This window comes from Corella eumyota, chromosome 6 (genome assembly GCF_963082875.1).
Source record: "Corella eumyota chromosome 6, kaCorEumy4.1, whole genome shotgun sequence".
NCBI lineage: Eukaryota > Metazoa > Chordata > Ascidiacea > Phlebobranchia > Corellidae > Corella > Corella eumyota.
In genome coordinates, this window is record NC_137495.1 from 10001175 (window position 1) to 10022387 (window position 21213).

Consider the following 21213-nt stretch of genomic DNA (forward strand, 5'->3'; position numbering starts at 1 on the left):
GAGCATGTACTGTCATCAGACTTTATTAAAAATTCAAAATGCGTGTTTCTAACGAAGGCTACATTTAGAGGTATTCAGTATTTGGTTGATATGGACATTGTTTTAAGTAAAGAAGATTATGATTTGCATCTTGGAAAAATTATCACAATGTTTGTTCATTGTTCAAAACTTCATTTTGTTGTGCAAAAACGCTTTGGAAGTTTCCACCCTAATTATGGGGAATTTAAAATTAATTCTAATTATTATGATCATTGTGATAGTAGTACATGTATATATGTGTGTATTGATTATATGTATAACCCATTTCCATTGTTTGCATATTCAATTAATGATGACGTTGTTTTTGTTTTAAAACAACATATATTTTAGCTATTATTTTGTCCCATGTATAATCTTGTGTTTCATCCATTTTAGGTTTTTACAATAATAAAAGTATAGAGTAATATTATTAGAATGACGGAACCTGAGCATATGGTTGAAAAAATTTTGGTTGAATTTTTGCCTGGACTAGCAGAGACCGAAGCTTTAACAAAATGTGCTGAACACGTAAAGAGTTTAGGTGTTGTTTTAAAAAAAGACTTCGCAATGCTTGAACAAACTGATCTAAAGAAGAGATGGCTTTTAAAAATTATTAAGGATGACCAAGTTATGGGCCCCAGAAAACCGGCTACTAGTTAGTATTTTATTTTTTTGTGTTACTTATAGTATTTTTTTAAGCAAATTGTAATTTTAGTAGTTATTAATTCCTGTGTATCAGACACAGAAACTACAGACCCAGTTTGATCCTCCTACACTGAAAGTAGCAGTAGCAGAAAAAGTTCTAATGAAAGTTCTGTGGAAATGCCTAGCTGGCCACAAACAATAAAAGTTCCTTGGGATTTATTTTCTCCCTTGCTAACAACAACTTTGAAGAGTGGGGAGTTTTTGAGTGTCTGTTTACGAAAAGAGCTAATACATAAAACAATTGATGAAGTTTTAAAGGTAGTGTTTATATTTTTTATCAAATTCTGTTTTTTGCAGTGTCTTATTTTTTTGTTATTTTATTATTTTGTTTTAGGCAACTTTTAGACCTGGGACAAAAATACTCTTAGCGACTCTGTGGAAGGCAACAAAGTAGGCAGTGGTTGTGGATTTTTATATCTCCAATTAAAGAATCGATGTGACAACTTAGCCAGAAAGAAAAGAAGGCTTGGTCAAATGAAAAGCATTGCAAGCAATGTCAAAAGAAGTCCAAAGAAGCGCCCTTATGCATGCATAAATTGGCATCCAAATCAAGGTAGTATGGAAATTGATCAGCTAAATGATGCAATTTTATGGCTTCAGCAAGAATACCAAAAAGCAAAAGGCAGTCAAAACATCAACAAGGCCATAAGCCTTATGAAAGATACATTTTCAAATCAGAGGGATTGCCTAAATCATAGTGGAGTTATTGAAGAAGTTTTAAAAAAATGGCCATTTTAGCTACTATGGAATGTCTTTTTCAACACTATGAGATACTCATGGGTGTGGAAGACATAAAAAGTGGTCTTTCAGATATGATAAGAAGAAGCCTTCAGATATATCAGTAAGTAAAACATTCTTGCATTTTTTTATATTAATTAAGTGTCTTTCGTTAAATTAATTAAGTGTTTTTTAAAGGACCTTAAAGCCAAGTAAAAAAGTTTCAGTGGCAAAAATTATTAGCAACATGCGAGAAGAAAGCAAAAAGCTCGGCGATAATACACCAAAAACAAAGGGTGTTATTTAACTTCTAGCTGCTTATTTCATATTAGTTTTGTATGTAGTGGCATGGCTATTTTCAAACTGGGTAATAAATATATTTATTGTTATTTATATTTTTATGGCCAGAAACACTTCATTCTACAATAACTAAGAAAGTACCAGCATCTCCATTTTTAGTTATTTTAGGTAAATAAAATGCAAAATTTTTTTTGCTTTTTAAAAAGACTTTTAATATGGTTTAAAATTTGTTGTTTGTTATAATTTTAGGTGACTCGATGTCTTCTTCAACTGATTTAAAACTTTCTGTCGAGAAAAAGATTGTTGAGTCTTTTAATGATTTTTTGTGGGCTTGCTTTACCTTTTTTGCTGTTATTATGTCTTCAACATGGAATATCCCGCAAAAGCTGTGGCAACAATGGAATTTGTTCAAAGGTAAAGTTAAAAAATATTTTTAGTCCATTATAATATATTTAATGTTACTGTGTTGCAGGTATTTCATTGGTATAAATGTACCAGGTTCGAAATCGCCTAAAAAAATGAGGGGTGAAGATGCACACCCAAAGGTGTTAGGTTTGCAAATGCAAACAAAGTGGGCAAATTTATTTTGTTACATTTTTATTATTATAATTTTGATCTCCAAATTAAGACCAAGTGTGGCAAAAAAGGTCGTCTCTATGGCGCAATCAGTTAGCGAGTTCGTCTGTTAACCTAAAGGTTGGTTGTTCGAGTCCACCCAAGGTCAAATATATTTTGTTACATTTTTATTATTATAATTTTGATTTTCAGATTCAATCCAAGTGTAGCAATGATTGTCGTCTCTGTGGCGCAATCGGTTAGCGCGTTCGGCTGTTAACCGAAAGGTTGGTGGTTCAAGCCCACCCAGGGACGAATGTTTTGTTTGGTTTATTTTTATTACCATAATAATGTTTTGCAAATTTAATAAAAATGTCGCGATTCAGTTGTTGTTGTGTTGCAAAGGTTGGCGCATTTGGCTATTTACCGAAAGGCCAACCCAGAGATAAAAATAGTTTTCTTTATATTTAAAATTTTTCCTTGCAAATTTGTTTAAAACTCTTTTCACATGAAACCTCTAACTTCGTTTTTCTTAATTTAAACCATTATTTTAACGATTCATTTTGGCTTTTTATTGCAAATGTTTGTTTTAAAGACGAAGGGCAATTTTGTTCTACTGAACAGAAGCCACTCGATAAACATGGATTTAGACATTACTTAATTTAGCGTTTAATTTTAAAGAAATTAGACAGAATTTTATATTCTTGTAAACAACCGACAACTAAAGGCAGTTATTAAAACATAAAATAATGCGTTGTCGGCATGAGTCGAACCTGCGCGGGCAGAGCCTGAAAGAACTCAAACCTATAGCCTCCACCACTCGTCCACGACAACTCTAATGTTCCATTCTCGGAGCACCTCGCGTGACTTTAATTAGTTAATTATATTTATATTTAAAATAAAATAATGCGTCGTTGGCAGGATTCGAACCTGCGCGGGCAGATCCCAATAGATTTCAAGTCTATCGCCTTAACCACTCGTCCACGACAACGGTTATGTTGGATTCTCGGAGCAGCTAGCGTGATTTAAATTAATTTTGTAATAAAACTGAAATAAAAATGCGTTATCGGCGGGACTCAAACCTTCGCGGGCAGAGCCTAAAAGAAATCAAGTCTATACTAAGTTTTCTTCTCCGAGCAGCTAGCATGATTTTAATTAATTAATTAAATTTAAGGTAAAACTAAATAAAAAAATTCGTTGTCGGCAGGATTCGAATATGTGCGGACAGCGCCTAAAAGATTGTAAGTCTATTGCCTTAACCACTCGGCCACGACAACTTTTTTGTTTACTTTTTAAGGCAACTTTAATTAATAAAATTGTATTTAATTAATTATAGTTGTAAATAAAAATTGAAAAAAAATGCATTTTCGGCAGGATTCGAACTTATGTCTGCAGAGCTGAATAGGTTCCTTTTTTATAGCCTTAACCAATCGGTCAATTATTTAAATGTTCGTCCCATGGCATTGCATTTTTTTCATGGTTTTTGTGTTTTAATTATTTTTATTGGTTAAGTGTAGATTTTGGTTCCAATAAGCTAGGTATTTACAGTAATGTGTGTAGATATGCGCAAACACCTTATTTAAACCAACCAAAAAAAATTGACTTAAAATCAATGTTTTCGAAAAATAACAAGGCATAAGGCTGCCAATCACAATTGGTGGCTTACTTTAGATTTATGTTTATTAGCATCTTAACACGGCTTTCACACTTACTGGGTTGGCCCAGTGGTTAAGGCGTTGTACTTAAGTTCCAATGGACGAATGTCCGCGTGGGTTCGAACCCCACACCCAGTAGTTTCATTTTAACTTGATTTATTTAAAAAAATGACATTTGGTTCGAAATCGTTTAAACCTTTTATTTATAAATAAATCACACAGTAAATTAAAATATAACCTTTATAATAACTAGACTAAATTTTAGCAAACAAACACGCATCGATGTCGTAAAATATAACCAAAGTAAAAATCATGAACCTTTACCACCTTAAGTAAAATGTTTTCGTTAATTTGAGGATTTGCTTGAAAAAATAAACGCTGTAAAAGACTCTTGTATGGAGTGAGGTCAGGAAAATTTTAATCCTAAAAAGTAATGACTGAAACTGTGCTCCTTGGTCTGATGACAATGTTGACGGTAAAAAATCTTGCTAGTAAGCATTTGCAAGTTTTTTTGCAAAGCGTAGCAAAACCGATTAACGCAACCCCTATTCAGACTATGCAATATAAGGATATTTAGGCACCTCCTTGTTTGTTATCGCAAAACCAATCACTTACCGAGTTGGAAAATTGGCTTATGGTCTATCCGAGAATATCCCTAGTTAAAAATTATTTTTTAAAAAAAGAATACTTACCTTTTGTGTATGAAAATTAAATTTGTTGTTTAAAAACTACACCTTGACTTATTCAGCTTCTCATTTTTTAAGTTTTTTTACAATTAAACAATAACTAGAAATATAAGACGTCTTATAATACACATGACTTTGTTTCGCTGCGATGCAATTTTATCGTTATTAATCGGGTTTTTAAAGAACAAAGCAAACTTATTAACCCAATGAGTAAGTTTTACGATTTTGTACAGTATGCAATAAAAACGCTTGAAATAGTGTATAAAAAAAATTATGTGTAATTTTTTTATTACATACATTTCCTACTCTTTATTGCCACTTTTTTATTATTCACGAAGTCACTACTTTAACCTAATTCAATTGTTTATTTTTGTTTTATTAATTTTAAAATGATTTAAAAAATATTAGGCAAGGGTCACCTTTTTCTATGCAAAAAGGTTCCAATTTTTTGCCCTTTTATATAACGTCACAATGCCATTGTGAAATGAAACCGACTTTATCAATTGCATCATGTGATTCAATTAGCAACCTTAACTCTGTATGTGATGAAAAAGGAAGAAATAGATATGTCTTATGCATAAATAAGTATTTCACGTACTTAAAGTAGGAAAAATTTTGCTAAATAAAATACGAGCGCGCCAGGACTCGACCTGGAATCTTCTGCTCCTTAGGCAGACGCGTTATCTATTGCGCCACGCACCCGCAAAGTGAAAATTGATAAACAATGTTTTCTTAATCAGAACTTTAAAAAAACTAAAAAATGGCATGCTCCGCCAGCAACTTTTTGAATTTATTTGCTGTAAACACGCTATTTTTACATTTAATAGTTAATTGTTTAAAATAAAGGCCCTTTCACACGGCGTACGCAAAATTTATTTATTATTGTCTATTTCCTATATAATTTAAAACGTATTTTGTATATTTCAAAGTCTCATTTTAGGAGAGCTTGAATTAACACAATAAAAAGCAAAGTAGCATAACAGATTTATTTTATTATAAGATTCTATTAAGTTTAAAACTAAAAACGCTGGGGAAATAATGGAGCAAGTTATGTAACAACTTACAGTACATTTCAACGAAAAAATTTATAAACAATTTATTAATTTTCTTGTTCATCTTGTCAGCTCTTCTATAAAATAACACGATATATCATTAAGCATTGTAATTAAGACACAACAGATTATAAAGTTTTTGTTGATAATCTATTTAACTTTTCTTTCGAATAAATATTCTTTCACCTCTATATACTTAAATCTCCACCACCCCCTCTCCCTCCTCCTTTTCCTATTCATTCTTTCTCTTCTCTATACAATCACAAGATCACCCCATGTATATGTTGTTGTCCTACTCTTATTGTTTAAGTGTTTGTGTAATGTACATAACTATTCATAAATAGCCAATGTTTGCAATAAGATTTGACAACCTAATTTTTGTTGGTGTATTCCACCAACACAGTTTTATTATTAAACAGACAGACAGAAAAGTGTATTTAATGACTGTTGTACTTACCAAATGCTCCTGCAAAAGGATGTCGAACTAAGCTATTAGCTGCAAATAACCAAAATATTCCTCGATTACAAAAGTTTGCTGTTTAATTAACTTCTTGCATACCAAAATATACACATCACAAAATGTCAGCGGTTCGATAAAGTTAGTTAGAATTTGCCCATTTTCAACAGTTTGTAGAAACTCTACAGGAAGCAAATAATAAAATTTTGCGCTTTTGTTGAAAAATGTGGCAACTTTAATTTTATTTTTTTTTGTTTCATCAATAATCTACTTAATACGTTTCGATGTGTTTACATTCAAGTTACTTTTAATTATTCGCATTTATTTTCGTTATTTTAAACCCTGCGTCAGAATTACTGTGACAACCATTTAATAGGGCATTCTTTGTTTAAACAAAAAACCATAGCAGCTTTTTAAAGTCAAATGGTAAATTTATATTTTAAGTGCTATTTTTGCCTCTTTCTTTTAAAAAACACAGCTTAAATAAGTTTTTTTTTAAAACTATGTTATTATTTACCTAATAAGATTTTGGAAATTAAGTTGTCATTATAGTTGATTGGTATGTAACTTATTTAAAATAAATCCACATAAACTTACTTTAATTTAAAAAAAAAATTTGATGTTGGTTTAATACGAAATTTTTATTTATGTGCTGACAAGCTTTAACTTTTTTTTTCGATTTTAAAAGTATATCGAATGCTTTTAATTATAACTTGTTTATGAAATTTGCAGTTTATATTTAACATTTCTTGTCGCATAAAAATTTATCTGTTTTTTTTCTGGTATTGATTCATATTTTAATCTAGTCATTTACGCTTTATATTAAGTGCATTTACTTAAATTAAACCTGGCAATTTAGTTTTACTAAACGGACGCCACCAAACAAACATGGATTTGGACTTCAAAGTAAATTTGGTGTTAATTTTTTTTTTAAAAGTCGGAATCTCATATTCTTGTACACAACCAATCATTAAGAACAATAAAAATTATTAAATTTGTTACTTGTGCAAAAACATTGCACACAATATCAAGAAAAAAGTACAAAAAATTATTAAAATTTAGTCGACTTTTTTTACATTCGCGAGTTAGAATTTGCATAAGCTGTTGATTACAGCCGGAAAATAAACAAAAGCCTAATTTAACATAAACGTCATGATAGGTTTACAAATCTTCGTGATATTTAAAATTTAACGTATTATTTTAAAGTAATCAGAATGAATAATTTTTAAAATTAACTACCAACTTCATTATAGTAAAATAATAATAGGCGTTACTGGGGATTAAACCCAGGATATCCTGTTTACGAGACAGACGCTTTACCACTAAGCTATAACGCATCGGTGCCTAAATAATTAAAATACTGATTCGATTCAAAAGTTTTTTAAACAAGTTAAAATTTGTTATTACTAATTATGCAATACTGTCTGGTAATGTTCAGGCAAGTGGTGGGCAATAAAAGGTAGTTTTGAAAAAACACTGACCTTTAAGATTTTTTCTGCAATCTAGTCCACCATCCAGCAAGATTTGTTAAACGTTGTCTTTTAAAAAAAAGAAAGGTGTACTTTCCAAGTTTTTTATAGCCAAAAGTCGTTCATCAACCTTTAAGATTAATAGAAAAAATACAGATTCTTTAACTTCCATTAAATCAATCATCTGATTTTGAATTTATAAAATTATTTTCGTCTTTTAAAAATGTTTAAAAGAAGCACATGTTATTGTTTGTAAAACTGTTTTAATATTTTTATATTGAAAAAAAGGATATCCCATACAGTTATATTTACAATTAGGGTCAAATATATAATCGTCCTTTTTTTACAATTTTGCTTTGCAAGTTTGATAGAAATGTCGCAAATCAGTCGTTTCTGTGTCGCAATCATTGGCGCGTTTAGCTCTTTAACCGAAATGTTGGAGGTTCGAGCACGCCCAAGGACGAAACTAGTTTTTTCTCATTTTTATTATTATTATAATTTTGCTTTGCAAATTTAATAGAAGTGTCGCGAATTAGTCGTATTTGTGTCGATTGGCGCATTTTGCACTTAAACAAAAGGTTGAAGGTTCGGGCCCATTCATGAACGAAATATATTATTACTTTTTTATTATATTAATTTTGCTTTGCAAATTCAAACAAAGTGGACGAAATAATCGTCTCTGTAGCGCAATCGGTAAGGGCATCCAGCTCTTAAAAGAAAGTTTGAAAGTTTGAGTCCACCCAGGGTCAAATTTATTTTGTTACATTTTTATTATTATAAATTTGATCTTCAAATTTAGATCAAGTGTGGCAAAAAAAATCGTCTCTATGGCGCAATCAGTTAGCGAGTTCGTCTGCTAATCGAAAGGTTGGTTGTTCGAGTCCACCCAAGGTCAAATACATTTTGTTACATTTTTATTAATATAATTTTGATCTTCAGATTCAATCCAAGTGTTGCAACGTATGTCGTCTCTATGGCGCAATCGTTTAGCGCGTTCGGCTGTTAACCGAAAGGTTGGTGGTTCAAGCCCACCCAGGGTCGAGTTTTTTGTTTGCTTTATTTTTATTACCATAGTAATGTTTTGCAAATTTAATAAAAATGTCGCGAATCAGTTGTTGTTGTGTTTGGCGCATTTGGTTATTAACCGAAAGGCCAACCCAGAGATAACAATAGTTTTCTTTATATTTAAAATTTTTTCTTCGCAGATTTGTTTAAAACTCTTTTCACGTGGAACCTCTAACTTCGTTTTTCTGGAATTAAACCATTATTTTAACGATTCATTTTAGCTTTTTATTAAAGGCAAATGTTTGTTTTATAGACAAAGGGTAATTTCGTTCTACTGAACAGACGGAATTTTATATTCTTGTAAACAACCAACAACTAAAGGCGGTTATTAAAACATAAAATAATGCGTTGTCGGCATGAGTCGAACCTGCGCGGGCAGAGCCTGAAAGAACTTAAACCTATAGCCTCCACCACTCGGCCACGACAACTCTAATGTTCCATTCTCGGAGCACCTCGCGTGATTTTAATTTGTTAATTAAATTTGCATTAAACTAAAATAAAAAAAATTCGTCGTCGGCAGGATTTGAATATGTGCAGACAGCGCCTAAAAGATTGTAAGTCTATTGCCTTAACCATTCGGCCACGGCAACTTTTTTGTTTACTTCTCAAGGCAACTTTAATTAATAAAATTGTAATCAATTAATTAAAATTTTAATTAAAAAATGAAATAAAAAATGTGTTTTCGGCAGGATTCGAACTTGTGCCTGCAGAGCTGATTAGGTTCCTTTTTTATAGCCTTAACCAATCGGTCACGACAACTCTTACTTTTCCTTCTTGAGGCAGCTAGCGTGATTTTATTTAATAATTTTAATGTTCGCCCCATGGCATTGTAATTTTTTCATGGTTTTTGTATTTTAATTATTTTTATTGGTTAAGTGTAGATTTTGGTCCCAATAAGCTAGGTATTTACAGTAATATGTTTAGATATGCTAAATGTAGTTTTTATTACAGTTATAAATGCTGTTGTTCATTTGACCGTTTCTAACAACCAACAACTAACTTTGTTTCTTTTTGAATAAAGTATATATGCTATTTGTATAATTTTTAAAAACAGAATTTCAATAAAATGTTGCTAACGATTTGTCAAATTTTAATCAAACGAATGTTAAATTTTAACATTTTTTATCAAATTTTAATCAAACGAATCTTAATTGTGGACTAACAATTAATAAAGTTAAAAGAAAAAAGGCATATTGTTCGTTTTTTTAATTTCTTAAACGTAAGCCAATAGATATTCTTTATTACAACTCAAGTTGTAGGATCACATCTGTGAAACTTCATATATGTTTAATAAATAGGCAAAAGTGATAAAAATTCGAATTGCTGGGTATATAGCCAGCTGCAAATATTTGTTGCAACTTTTACGTTAATTCTATTTGTTAATAAAGTGATTTAAAATAATATTTGTCGCAATTACAAAAATAACTAGATTTATTTGATAAATAAAATATTGTTCGAAATTATTTGATTATTCTTAACATAAATTTTTATAAATAAAAAAAGATATGCATAAACATTAACTAAGAATATTACATATTTTTAATTTTTAATAAACAAACATCTTTCAAAATTCTGACTAGAAAGAATAAAAACAATAACTAGATCTATTTAATAAATCAAATATGGTTCGAAATCATTTAATTATTTTTAAAATTAATCTCTATTAATAAATAAATTTATGCATAAACATTACTTAATTAAGAATTCTTACTAAATTAATAAATCAAATGTTACGTATTTAATAGTTGGACTAAGGAAATTTCAAAACAAAATCATTTTAAAATATTAATCTTCAATTTTTCAATCAACAAACAATTAATTAAATATACTTAACAAACAAAAATTACTTTTTTAACCCAATTTTAAGTTGTTGATATCAGAATATATATTACACAAAGTTTTGAATGCTTAAAATTGATTCTTGATATTTAATAAATAAACACGCATTTAAATATAATAAACAAACAAAAAATATTTTTTAAATATGTTTTTTATTTGATAATATTATGAAATACATTATACTAAATATTGAATGCTTAATATCAACATTTAATTTTTAATAAACAAACAAGCATTTAAATATAATAAACAAACAAAAATTAAATTTTTAATCCATTTTTGAGTTAATAATACTATGATATATAACTGACCAAAATTTAACAACATAATAACGATTCCTAAATTTTAATAAACAAACATCCATTAATTAGTAATTAGTGATATTTAAATTATCAAAATAGGAGAATTAAAAAAAATGATAATAAACAAAATATCCAAATTTCAGAACTGCAAATGTTCTAGAACAAAATTTACTTTAATTCAAAATTTACGGCTTATAAGACACTGGAAAAAATTAATCTGAATAATAATAATGACGATAACAATATGTTTCGAAATCTAAGATTTCGAACCATAACTAGATTTATTTTATGAATAAAATATGGTTCGAAATTATTTAATTATTTTAAACATAAATTTTTATAAATATAAAAAGATATGCATAAACATTAACTAAGAATATTACATACCTTTGATTTTTAATAAATAAACCAGCATTTAAATATAACAAACAATCAAGAATTATTTTTTAATTCATTTTCAAGTTATAAATATTATAAGATATAACCGACCAAAATTTAAAAACTTAAAAAAAATCTTTAAGTTTGAATAAATAAACACTCATTTATCAGTAATTAGTGATAAAAATTAAAATTTTAATTCACTTTTGAGTGACCAATATCATGATATACAAATGGCCAAGATTAAAAATATTAATAACAATCTTTAAATTTTAATAAATAAACACCTATTAATTAGTAATTAGCGATAAAAATTAAAATTTATTTTTGAGTTACCAATATCATGATATTTTTTTTTTTAAATATGTTTTTTAACTACCTATATTATAAAATACATCATACCAAATTTTTAATGCTTAATATCGAACTTTAATTTTTAATGAACAAACCAGCATTTAAATATAACTAACAAACAAGAATTATTTTTTAATTCATTTTCGAATTATAAATATTACAAGATATAACCGACCAAAATTTAAAAACCTAATAACAATCTTTAAATTTGAATAAACAAACACCTATTAATTAGTAATTAGTGACAAAAATTATAATTTTAACTCATTTTTGAGTTACTAATATCACGATATACAATTGAAAAAAATTTACAAAATTAACAACAATCTTTGAATTTTAATAAACAAACACCTATTAATTAGTAATAAATATTCTATTTTATTTTTGAGTTACTAATATCATGATATACAATTGACCAAGATTTAAAAAATTAATAACAACCTTTAAATTTGAATAAACAAACACCTATTAATAAGTAATTAGTAATAAAAATAAAATTTTATTTTTGAGTTAGTAATATCATGATATACAATTGACCAAGATTTAAAAAAATAATAACAACCTTTAAATTTTAATAAACAAACACCTATTAATTAGTAATTAGTGACAAAAATTAAAAATTTTAATTCATTTTTAAAATACTAATATCATGATATACTATTGACCAAGATTTGAAAATTTAAAAACAACTTTTAAATTTTAATGAACAAACATCTATTAATTAGTAATTAGTGATGAAATTTAAAAATTTTAATTCATTTTTGAGATACTAATATCATGATATACAATTGACCAAGATTTAAAAAATTAATAAGAACCTTAAATGTTAATGAACAAACATCTATTAATTAGTAATTAGTGATAAAAATTAAAATTTCAATTCATTTTTGAGTTACATTCTTGAGTTCATTTTTGAGTTTTTTTTGAGGAGAAATGAAAACGGAGAAATAAAAACATAATCTAATAATAAACAACATACTAAGATTTCAGATTTTCAAATTCTAAGGAATTAAAGATATCTTCTTTCAAAATTGGGACTAGAAAGAATAAAAATAATAATAAGTTTAATGACAATAACAATATGTTTCGAAATCTAAGATTTCGAACCATAATAATAATAAGTATAATGACAATAACAATACGTTTCGAAATCTTGAACCATAATAACTAGATTTATTTGACAAATAAAATATGGTTTGAAATTATTTGATTATTTTTAACATAAATTTTTATAAATAAAAAAAGATATGCATAAACATTAACTAAGAATAATACACACCTTTGATTTTTAATAAACAAACAAGCATTTATATATATTATACAAGCAAAACTAATATTTAACCCAGGTTTAAGTTGGTAATATTGGGATACAAATTATAGTAAAGTTTAAATTCCTTAAATTAATTTTTATTAAATAAACAAGCATTTAAATATGATAAATAAACGAAAGTTATTTTTGAAATATGTTTTTTAACTACCCATATTATAAAATACATCATACCACATTTTAAATGCTTAATATCAAACTTTAATTTTTAATGAACAAACCAGCATTTAAATATAACAAACAAACTAGAATTTTTTTTTAATTCATTTTCGAATTATAAATATTACAAAATATAACCGACCAAAATTTAAAAACCTTATAACAATCTTTAAATTTGAATAAACAAACACCTATTAATTAGTAATTAGTGACAAAAATTAAAATTTTAATTTATTTTTGAGTTACTAATATCATGAAATACAATTGACAAAAATTTAAAAAATTAGCAACAGCTTTTGAATTTTAATAAACAAACACTTATTAATTAGTAGTTAGTGATAAAAATTAAAATTCTATTTTATTTTTAAGTTACTAATATTATGATATACAATTGACCAAGATTTAAAAAATTAAAAACAACCTTTAAATTTTAATAAACAGACACCTAAAAACAAAAACTAAATACTTTAACCAAGTTTTTCTATGCAAAACAAAAACTAATACTTTAACCAAGTTTTAAGTTGGTAATATAAGGATATAAATTATAGTAAATTTTAATTGCCCAAAATTGATTTTAGATTTTTATTAAATAAACAAGCATTTAAATATGATAAATAAAAAATATTATTTTTCAAATATGTTTTTTAGCACCTGATATTATAAAATACATTATATAAAATTTTGAGTACTTAATGTCGAACTTTAATTTTAAATAAATAAACATTAATGAAAATATAATAAACAAACAAAAATTAAATTTTTTATCTATTTTTGAGTTACCGCTATGATGATATACAATAGATCAAGATTTAAAAAATTAATAACAATCTTTAAATTTTAATAAATAACAACTATTAATTGGTAATTAGTGATAAAAATTAAAATTTTAATTCATTTTTAAGTTACCAATATCATGATATACAAATGGTCAAGATTTAAAAAATAAATACCAATCTTTAAACTTTTCTAAATAAACACCTATTAATTAGTAATAAGTGAAAAAAATTAAAATTTCAATTTATTTTTAAGTTACCAATATCATGATATACAAATGACCAAGATTTAAAAAATAAATAACAAACTTTAAATTTTAATAAATAAATACCTATTAATTAGTGATAATTAAATGTTGTAAATAGGAGAATAAAAACACAATCTGATAACAAACAACATACTAAAATTTCAAAATTGTAAATGTTCATAAACAAAAGTTATGTTAACTCAAAATTTACAGCTTATAAGACACTGGAAGAGAATAATAATAATAATAACTAGATTTATTTGATAAATAAAATATGGTTCGAAATCGTTTGATTTTTTTTATAAATATAATTTATTTAGTAGATTTATTAATTAAATTATAAATTTAAATATGAACTTTTTTATATTTAAACCTAATTTTAACAAGCGAACACGCACTCATTGATATTGTAATATAAAAGTAAACTAAATTTAAAAGCAAAATACCGATCTTAATTTTTTAGTAATCAAACAAGTATTAAAATATAATAATAACAAAACAATTAAAACGAAAATTTTACACATTGTTTACTAATATTTTAACATTTTACTTAAATTTTCAACCAATATTTTTTACTTTAATGGACAGCGAAAAGGACGATTTTTGACGGCGACCAGAACGCTATTAAATTATTCAAGCGTTAAACTCAGACTGATTCGTTATTTTATAAAAAAACTAAAATAATGATTAAACGATATTTAGCTAGAGTTAAATCTTCATTTTAAATAGCAACATACAAAATAATAATACCAACAACATATTAAAATTTCAGCAAATTTAATCTTTAAATTTTAATAATAAAATATATTAATTAGTAATTAGTGACATTTAAATGTCGTTAATAGGAGGTTTGCGATTCGTTGGGATAATAACAAACATACTAAAAATTTAGAACTTTTAGTTTTAAAGAACAAAAGTTATCGTCTTTCAAAATTTGTCAAATAAGAATAAAAACAATAATAAATATAATGACAATAACAATATGTTTCGAAATCTAAGATTTCGAACCATAATAAGATATCGAACCATAATTATGGTTACTAAATTAAAGACTGTTATTGCATTTTATTAAAGAAAAGAATTACTTGCCCATTTAAAATTTATTTTATTGCTCTAACAGGTTTTGCAATATAATAACAGTTTTATATATCTAATAGTGTTATTTAAATAAAATGCATGTTAAAGGCAATACACAACGACATTTCCTACTTTAAAATAAACCCCCCAAAAAGTTTAGAATCCCGAGGAAAAAGTAGGGCGCAAAGTTCGCTACGCAAACACCTTGTTTAAACCAACCAAAAAATTGACTTAAAATCAAAGTTTTCAAAAGATAATATGGCATAAGGCTGCCAATCACAATTGATGGCTTACTTTAGATTTATGTTTATTAGCATCTTAACAAGGCTTCTACTCTTAATGGGTTGGCCGAGTGGTTAAGGCGTTGGACTTAAGTTCCAATAGACGAATGTCCGCGTGGGTTCGAACCCCACACCCAGTAGTTTCATTTTAACTTGATTTATTTAAAAAAAATGGCATTTGGTTCGAAATCGTTTAAATCTTTTGTTTACAAAAAAAATTACACAGTGAATTAAAATATAAACTTTATAATAACTAAACTAAATTTCAGCAAACAAACACGCATCGATGTCGTAAAATAAAACCAAACTAAATTTAAAAGCAAATAAATTGATCTTATTTTTTATTAATCAAGCAAGTATTTAAGCATAATTGACAATAAAATACCTAATTTTATACCCAAAGTAAAAATCATGAACCTTTAAATAAACGCTGTAAAAGACTCTTGTAGGGAGTGAGGTCAAGAAAATTTTAATCCTAAAAAGTATCTACTGAAACTGTGCTCCTTGGTCTGATGACAATGTTGACAGTAATAAATCTTGCTAGTAAGCATTTGCAAGTTTTATTGCAAAGCGTAGCAAAACCGATCAAAGCAAACCCTATTCAGACTATGCAATATAATTGTTGTTTAAAAACTACACCTTGACTTATTCAGCTTCTCATTTTCCTTCTCTCCCTAGTCATTCTTTCTCTTCTCTATACAATCACAACATCACCCCTTGTATATGTTGTTGTCCTACTCTTATTGTTCAAGTGTTTGTGTAATGTACATAACTATTCATAAATAGCCTATGTTTGCAATAAAAATAGGCAACCTTACTTTTGTTAGTGTTTTCCACCAACACAGTTTTAATATTAAACAGACAGACAGAAAAGTGTATTTAATGACTGTTGCATTTACCAAATGCTCCTGCAAAATGATGTCGAACTGAGCTATTAGCTGCAAATAACCAAAATATTCCTTGATTACATACCAAAATATGCACATCACAAAATGTCAGCGGTTTGATAAAGTTAGTTAGAATTTGCCCTTTTACTTTTACCCTTTTCATTGTGAGTTTCAACAGTTATCTGGCATTCTAATCTATGACTGAATATTTACAGTCACTGGTAAACTATGTACATTGCATGTTTTTTTTTTCATTTGCAAAACTTTATTTATCCATTATGATTATCTTGCCTTAATAAAAAAACTTGCCTTAATAAAAATTAAAATTATTTATTAACATACAATTCTTTAAAAAAAATGCAAAAATTGATTTAAACTTGTTACTTTAGCTTTAGCGAGGCTTAAGACCGACCTTTTTATCATAAATTTAATGTAAGAAGAAAGTTCATTTTGGATTGTCTTGGATGTATATTTATTTACTGTGGCAGATGGCTTTTTAAAAAAAATATAAATTTTTTATGTTGTTTCCCATTTTTTAACCTTTTATTTTTAAACAATACATAAATTAAAGTTCACAAACCTAAGTACAATCAAAAAGTTTGTATTTAGTTTAGTATTGGGTTCTACTGCATTGCTCGAAATATCAGTTTCCAATCAAGCATATGCTAGCACAACCATCTTTCTGCCATAAAGCAGAGAATTTTGCCTGGGCGAAATCATAAAAAATAATGATTTTAAATATTTTTTTATCGTAAAATACAAGAAAGAACGGGGTAAAATAACCTCCTCAAAAGGAACAAATTAAAACCAAACCTAATATAAAATAAGTTAGCAAGGTTTTTAACATTTTAAAATTAAAATAAAAACATTGAAAAAATTGTTTAACGCAGGAGTAAACTTTTGTACTAAACTAAAATACGTGTTATTATCGACGTCACAAATCGGGGGTTTTAACAACTTACCTATCATGTCGCACCGATTTATTTTTTATATTTTGTGGAAAACAACGTACCCAAACACGACATATTTAAAAAAAAGTAAATAATATATTAGAAAGTGGTCAAATATAGGTGTAAAGTTTTTATTTTCGTATTATATGCTATATAGGTGACGTCACAAGTTGAGGGTTTTGACATTTTACCTATCATGTCGCTCCAATTTATTCTCATATTTTGTAAAAAACAACGTACCCGACCACGACATATTATCAAAAAAGTGAACAACATATTAGAAAATGATCGAATACGGGTGTAAACTTTGTATTTTCGTAATATACGCTATATAAGTGACGGCACAAATTGGGGGGTTTGAAAACTTACAATTTTTATGCATTCGTATTGTTGGTTAGCAGGTCACGTAACCCGTTAAATGACTGACAAAAGTCAAAAAGGTTTGTGTTTACAATTGTAATTATTAATTTTTATTATATATCCTTTAAAACTAAGAATCGGCAACAAAATGTGGGTATGGTTCATTAAAAAAAATGTAACGAACCTACTTATCACAACCAGTGTTCCCTCTAAGAAAAACCCCACCGCACAGGTGCCCAAAAAAGTGCACAATCTTAAAATTGAGTGCCCAGGTGCCCTAATTTTTTTATTGCTCAGGTACCCTTAAATCTTTTAACCACCTTTTTTAGGTTAACTTAACATAGAGTCATTTATTTTCATGTTTGGAATTTTATTAAAAAATACATTAACAAATAGATTTAAATATAAAGTTCGCTTTCAGAATCACTGAATTCGTCTTGTTCTGATATCTATGGTGTTTGTGTAACATCTATATATCTGCGTTCTTTTGTCTGTTGCCATTCTTTCAACACTTAAAAAAAAAATTTCCAAACTGTTGGATTCGCCCTGCTTAACAGTTTCTCCTCCACACCTCACCAACATCTCTAGGTGTGATATTTTTAATCGATTTCTGTAAAAATATAGTAGACTTCATTGTTTCGCTTCTGTTGCTAATAAAACTGCTCTACTTGCGATAAAATAAGTACAAAATAAAGTATTATAAAAATTGACTACAAATTATCACACAATTAAAATAACTAAACAAATCAAAGTTAAAATATAATAAACAAATAAAAAGATATAAGAAACAAACAAAAAATAAATCATCATAATAAATATACAAAAAATATAATAAACAAACATATTAAAGTTAAAATATAATAAACCAACAAAAAAAATCATTATAATAAATAAACAAAAAATATAATAAACAAACAAAATATATGAACTTAAATTTTAAATTAACCGGGTTTTGATTTTGAACTTCACTCGACCTTGACCGCCAAACGTTTCTATAAAAGCCTTTAATATACTACTATCCCGCATCATCCATCGGCTTTTAAAGCAAGTTTCGCATCAAATTCCGTCCCGCAATCCGCGAATTTTTGTTAACGTTTGCATACGATCCCGCAACTTTCCGCACCCCGCAGTTTAGTATGTTGGCTTCCCGCATTCCGTACTTTAGTATTATCCCACTCTTCGCTTGTTTACATTTAGCGATAAAGTAAGCGGAGCGACAGCGGTATTATCTACGTCATTACAAACAGAGCTTCCCATTTCTTTTTTTAAATATATTTATTTTTTTAAAAGTTGTATAACTTTAAAAGTAAATAAAATTATTTAAAGTTAAAACATTTTTGTGTTCAGTGATACCAACTTTACCAAATTTTAAGTAAATAAATATCGTTACTATATGACTTTAAGTTGAATTTGAAAATCATAAACGGGCCTCTTAACTTTCGATACATTGTGACAATATCACACCCCTTCCTAATAAAAAATATAAAACCTATCACCTTTAGGTGATATAAAAAAAAACGTCGTTTTCGAACAGAAATGCGCTACAAAAACCAATTAGTCGATATAAGATATAGAAGTTTACTCGAAACTTGATTTCAATAAGCAGATGAACATGTTACTTTAATAAATTGTATCTATTGTTGCAACCTTTTAAATATAACTTGTATACTTATATCGTAAAAGGTGGCGCAACAAAGTAAAAATCGTGATAAATGTGGCGCAGTTTGGTTTAGTTTTTATTTGCTTCTTGTTGCATTATAACTGTATATTCGATTATTAGGACTTTAAAATTTAATAGTCCTGTCGACAGTAGTATTCTTAAAATCAGTTTTGCTTGGCATTACTTTAACCTAAATTTAATTAATACCCAGATTTAAGTAGTTTTAAAGTATAAAGTTTTTTAATTTATTCGCTGTAAACACGCTATTTTTAAATTTAATAGTTAATTGTTTATAATAAAGGCACATTCACACGGCCTACGTAACGTAATGCAAGATTGCGCCACCATTTAAAATAAACAGAGTCGTTCACACGTACGAACATGTTCGTACGTGCGAGTGTCTGTAGCAAAATTTACGCGAAATTTTGTAGGCGGTATACTTTTTAATAGTTATTTTTTATAAAAATTTAATAAAGAAATTCCTAGAACTCGTAAAGTTACGCAACGCAACATTTCCTGTTTTGTAAACAGGTGTTAAGTTAAAAATTTTCCCCTTCCCAGTGTTAAAAAGAATTAAAAAAATTACTAATAAATATTAAGTTAGCAAGATTTTTATCTTAGTTTTTTAACTAAATTTTTATTTATTATTGTATATCCGCCTTTAAACTGTAGCTTATTTTGGATAAATCCACATAAGCTAACTTTCAGTTCTTAAAAATTAAAACCAATAATTTGCTACAAAACCCAACCCCACAACATCCCTCGTCCTTTACACTCGACCGCGCAACATCCCTCAGCCTTCAAACTCGACCGCGCAACATCCCTTGTCCATTAAATCGACCGCGCAACATCCCTTGCCTTAAAAGTAATTATTTTTACATACTTTACTTTAATTTTGAAAGCAATTTTTCCATCCATTGCACATGTTTTATCATGTAGAATCATTGGCCTTGTGATACAACAAAAACTGTTCAACAGTATAACCATTTACGATAAACCTGAAAAGAATTGCAAATTGTATTAATATTAATCGATTTATCTGCTTGGGCTGCAATAAAATCAACCTTACCTTTGTTAGTGTATTCCACCAACACAGTTTTAATATTAAACAGACAGACAGAAAAGTGTATTCAATGACTGTTGCATTTACTAAATGCTCCTGTAAAATGATGTGGAACTGAGCTATTAGCTGCAAATAACGAAAATATTCCTCGATTACAAAAGCTTACTATTTAATTAACTTCTTACATACTAAAATATGCACATCTCAAAATGTCAGCGGTTTGACAAAGTTATTTAGAATGTGCCTTTTTTCTTTCAACTCCTTTATTGTGAGTTTCAACAGTTATCTGGCATTCTAATCTATGACTGAATATTTACAGTCACTAGTAAACTATAAAAAAAAATATACCTCGGTTGAAGGAATCTTCTGATTCATCATGTCCTCGCATACCTATTTCATGTACTCCACAAAATGTATACTGTAAACAATGAGGTTGGGATGTGTCTATTCTTTTTAACAGTTTTTTTTCTTAAAAAAATTATAAATTTTTTATGTTGTTTCCTATTTTTTAACCTTTTATTTTTAAACAATACATAAATTAAAGTACACAAACTTAAGTACAACCAAAAAGTTTGTATTTAATTTAGTTTTAGGTTCTACTGCATTGCTCAAAATATCAATTTCCAATCAAGCATATGCCAGCACAACCATCTTTCTGCCATAGAGCTGGCAGAGAATTTTGCTTGGGCGAAATCATAAAAAATAGTGATTTCAAATATTTTTTAATCGTAAAATACAAGAAAGAACGGGGTAAAATAACCTCCTCAAAAGAAATAAATCAAAACCAAACCTAATATAAAATAAGTTAACAAGGTTTTTAAAATTAAAAACATTGAAAAAATTGTTTAACGCAGGAGTAAACTTTTGTACTAAACT

General features: G+C 27.5%; 5 non-coding genes across 5 annotated transcripts; 3 read left to right on the forward strand and 2 right to left on the reverse strand.

Annotated features, from left to right (window-relative positions):
* Positions 1–2536: 2536 nt before the first annotated feature.
* Trnan-guu (transfer RNA asparagine (anticodon GUU)) lies at positions 2537–2610 on the forward strand. Its single transcript has one exon. It is a non-coding gene; the product is annotated as a tRNA-Asn (tRNA).
* Positions 2611–3204: 594 nt separating this feature from the next.
* Trnas-uga (transfer RNA serine (anticodon UGA)) lies at positions 3205–3286 on the reverse strand. The gene has a single exon. It is a non-coding gene; the product is annotated as a tRNA-Ser (tRNA).
* Positions 3287–4005: 719 nt separating this feature from the next.
* Positions 4006–4088, forward strand: Trnal-uaa (transfer RNA leucine (anticodon UAA)). The gene has a single exon. It is a non-coding gene; the product is annotated as a tRNA-Leu (tRNA).
* A 3322-nt stretch (positions 4089–7410) lies between these two features.
* Positions 7411–7482, reverse strand: Trnat-cgu (transfer RNA threonine (anticodon CGU)). The gene has a single exon. It is a non-coding gene; the product is annotated as a tRNA-Thr (tRNA).
* Positions 7483–15474: 7992 nt separating this feature from the next.
* On the forward strand, positions 15475–15557 carry Trnal-uaa (transfer RNA leucine (anticodon UAA)). The gene has a single exon. It is a non-coding gene; the product is annotated as a tRNA-Leu (tRNA).
* Positions 15558–21213: the final 5656 nt, after the last annotated feature.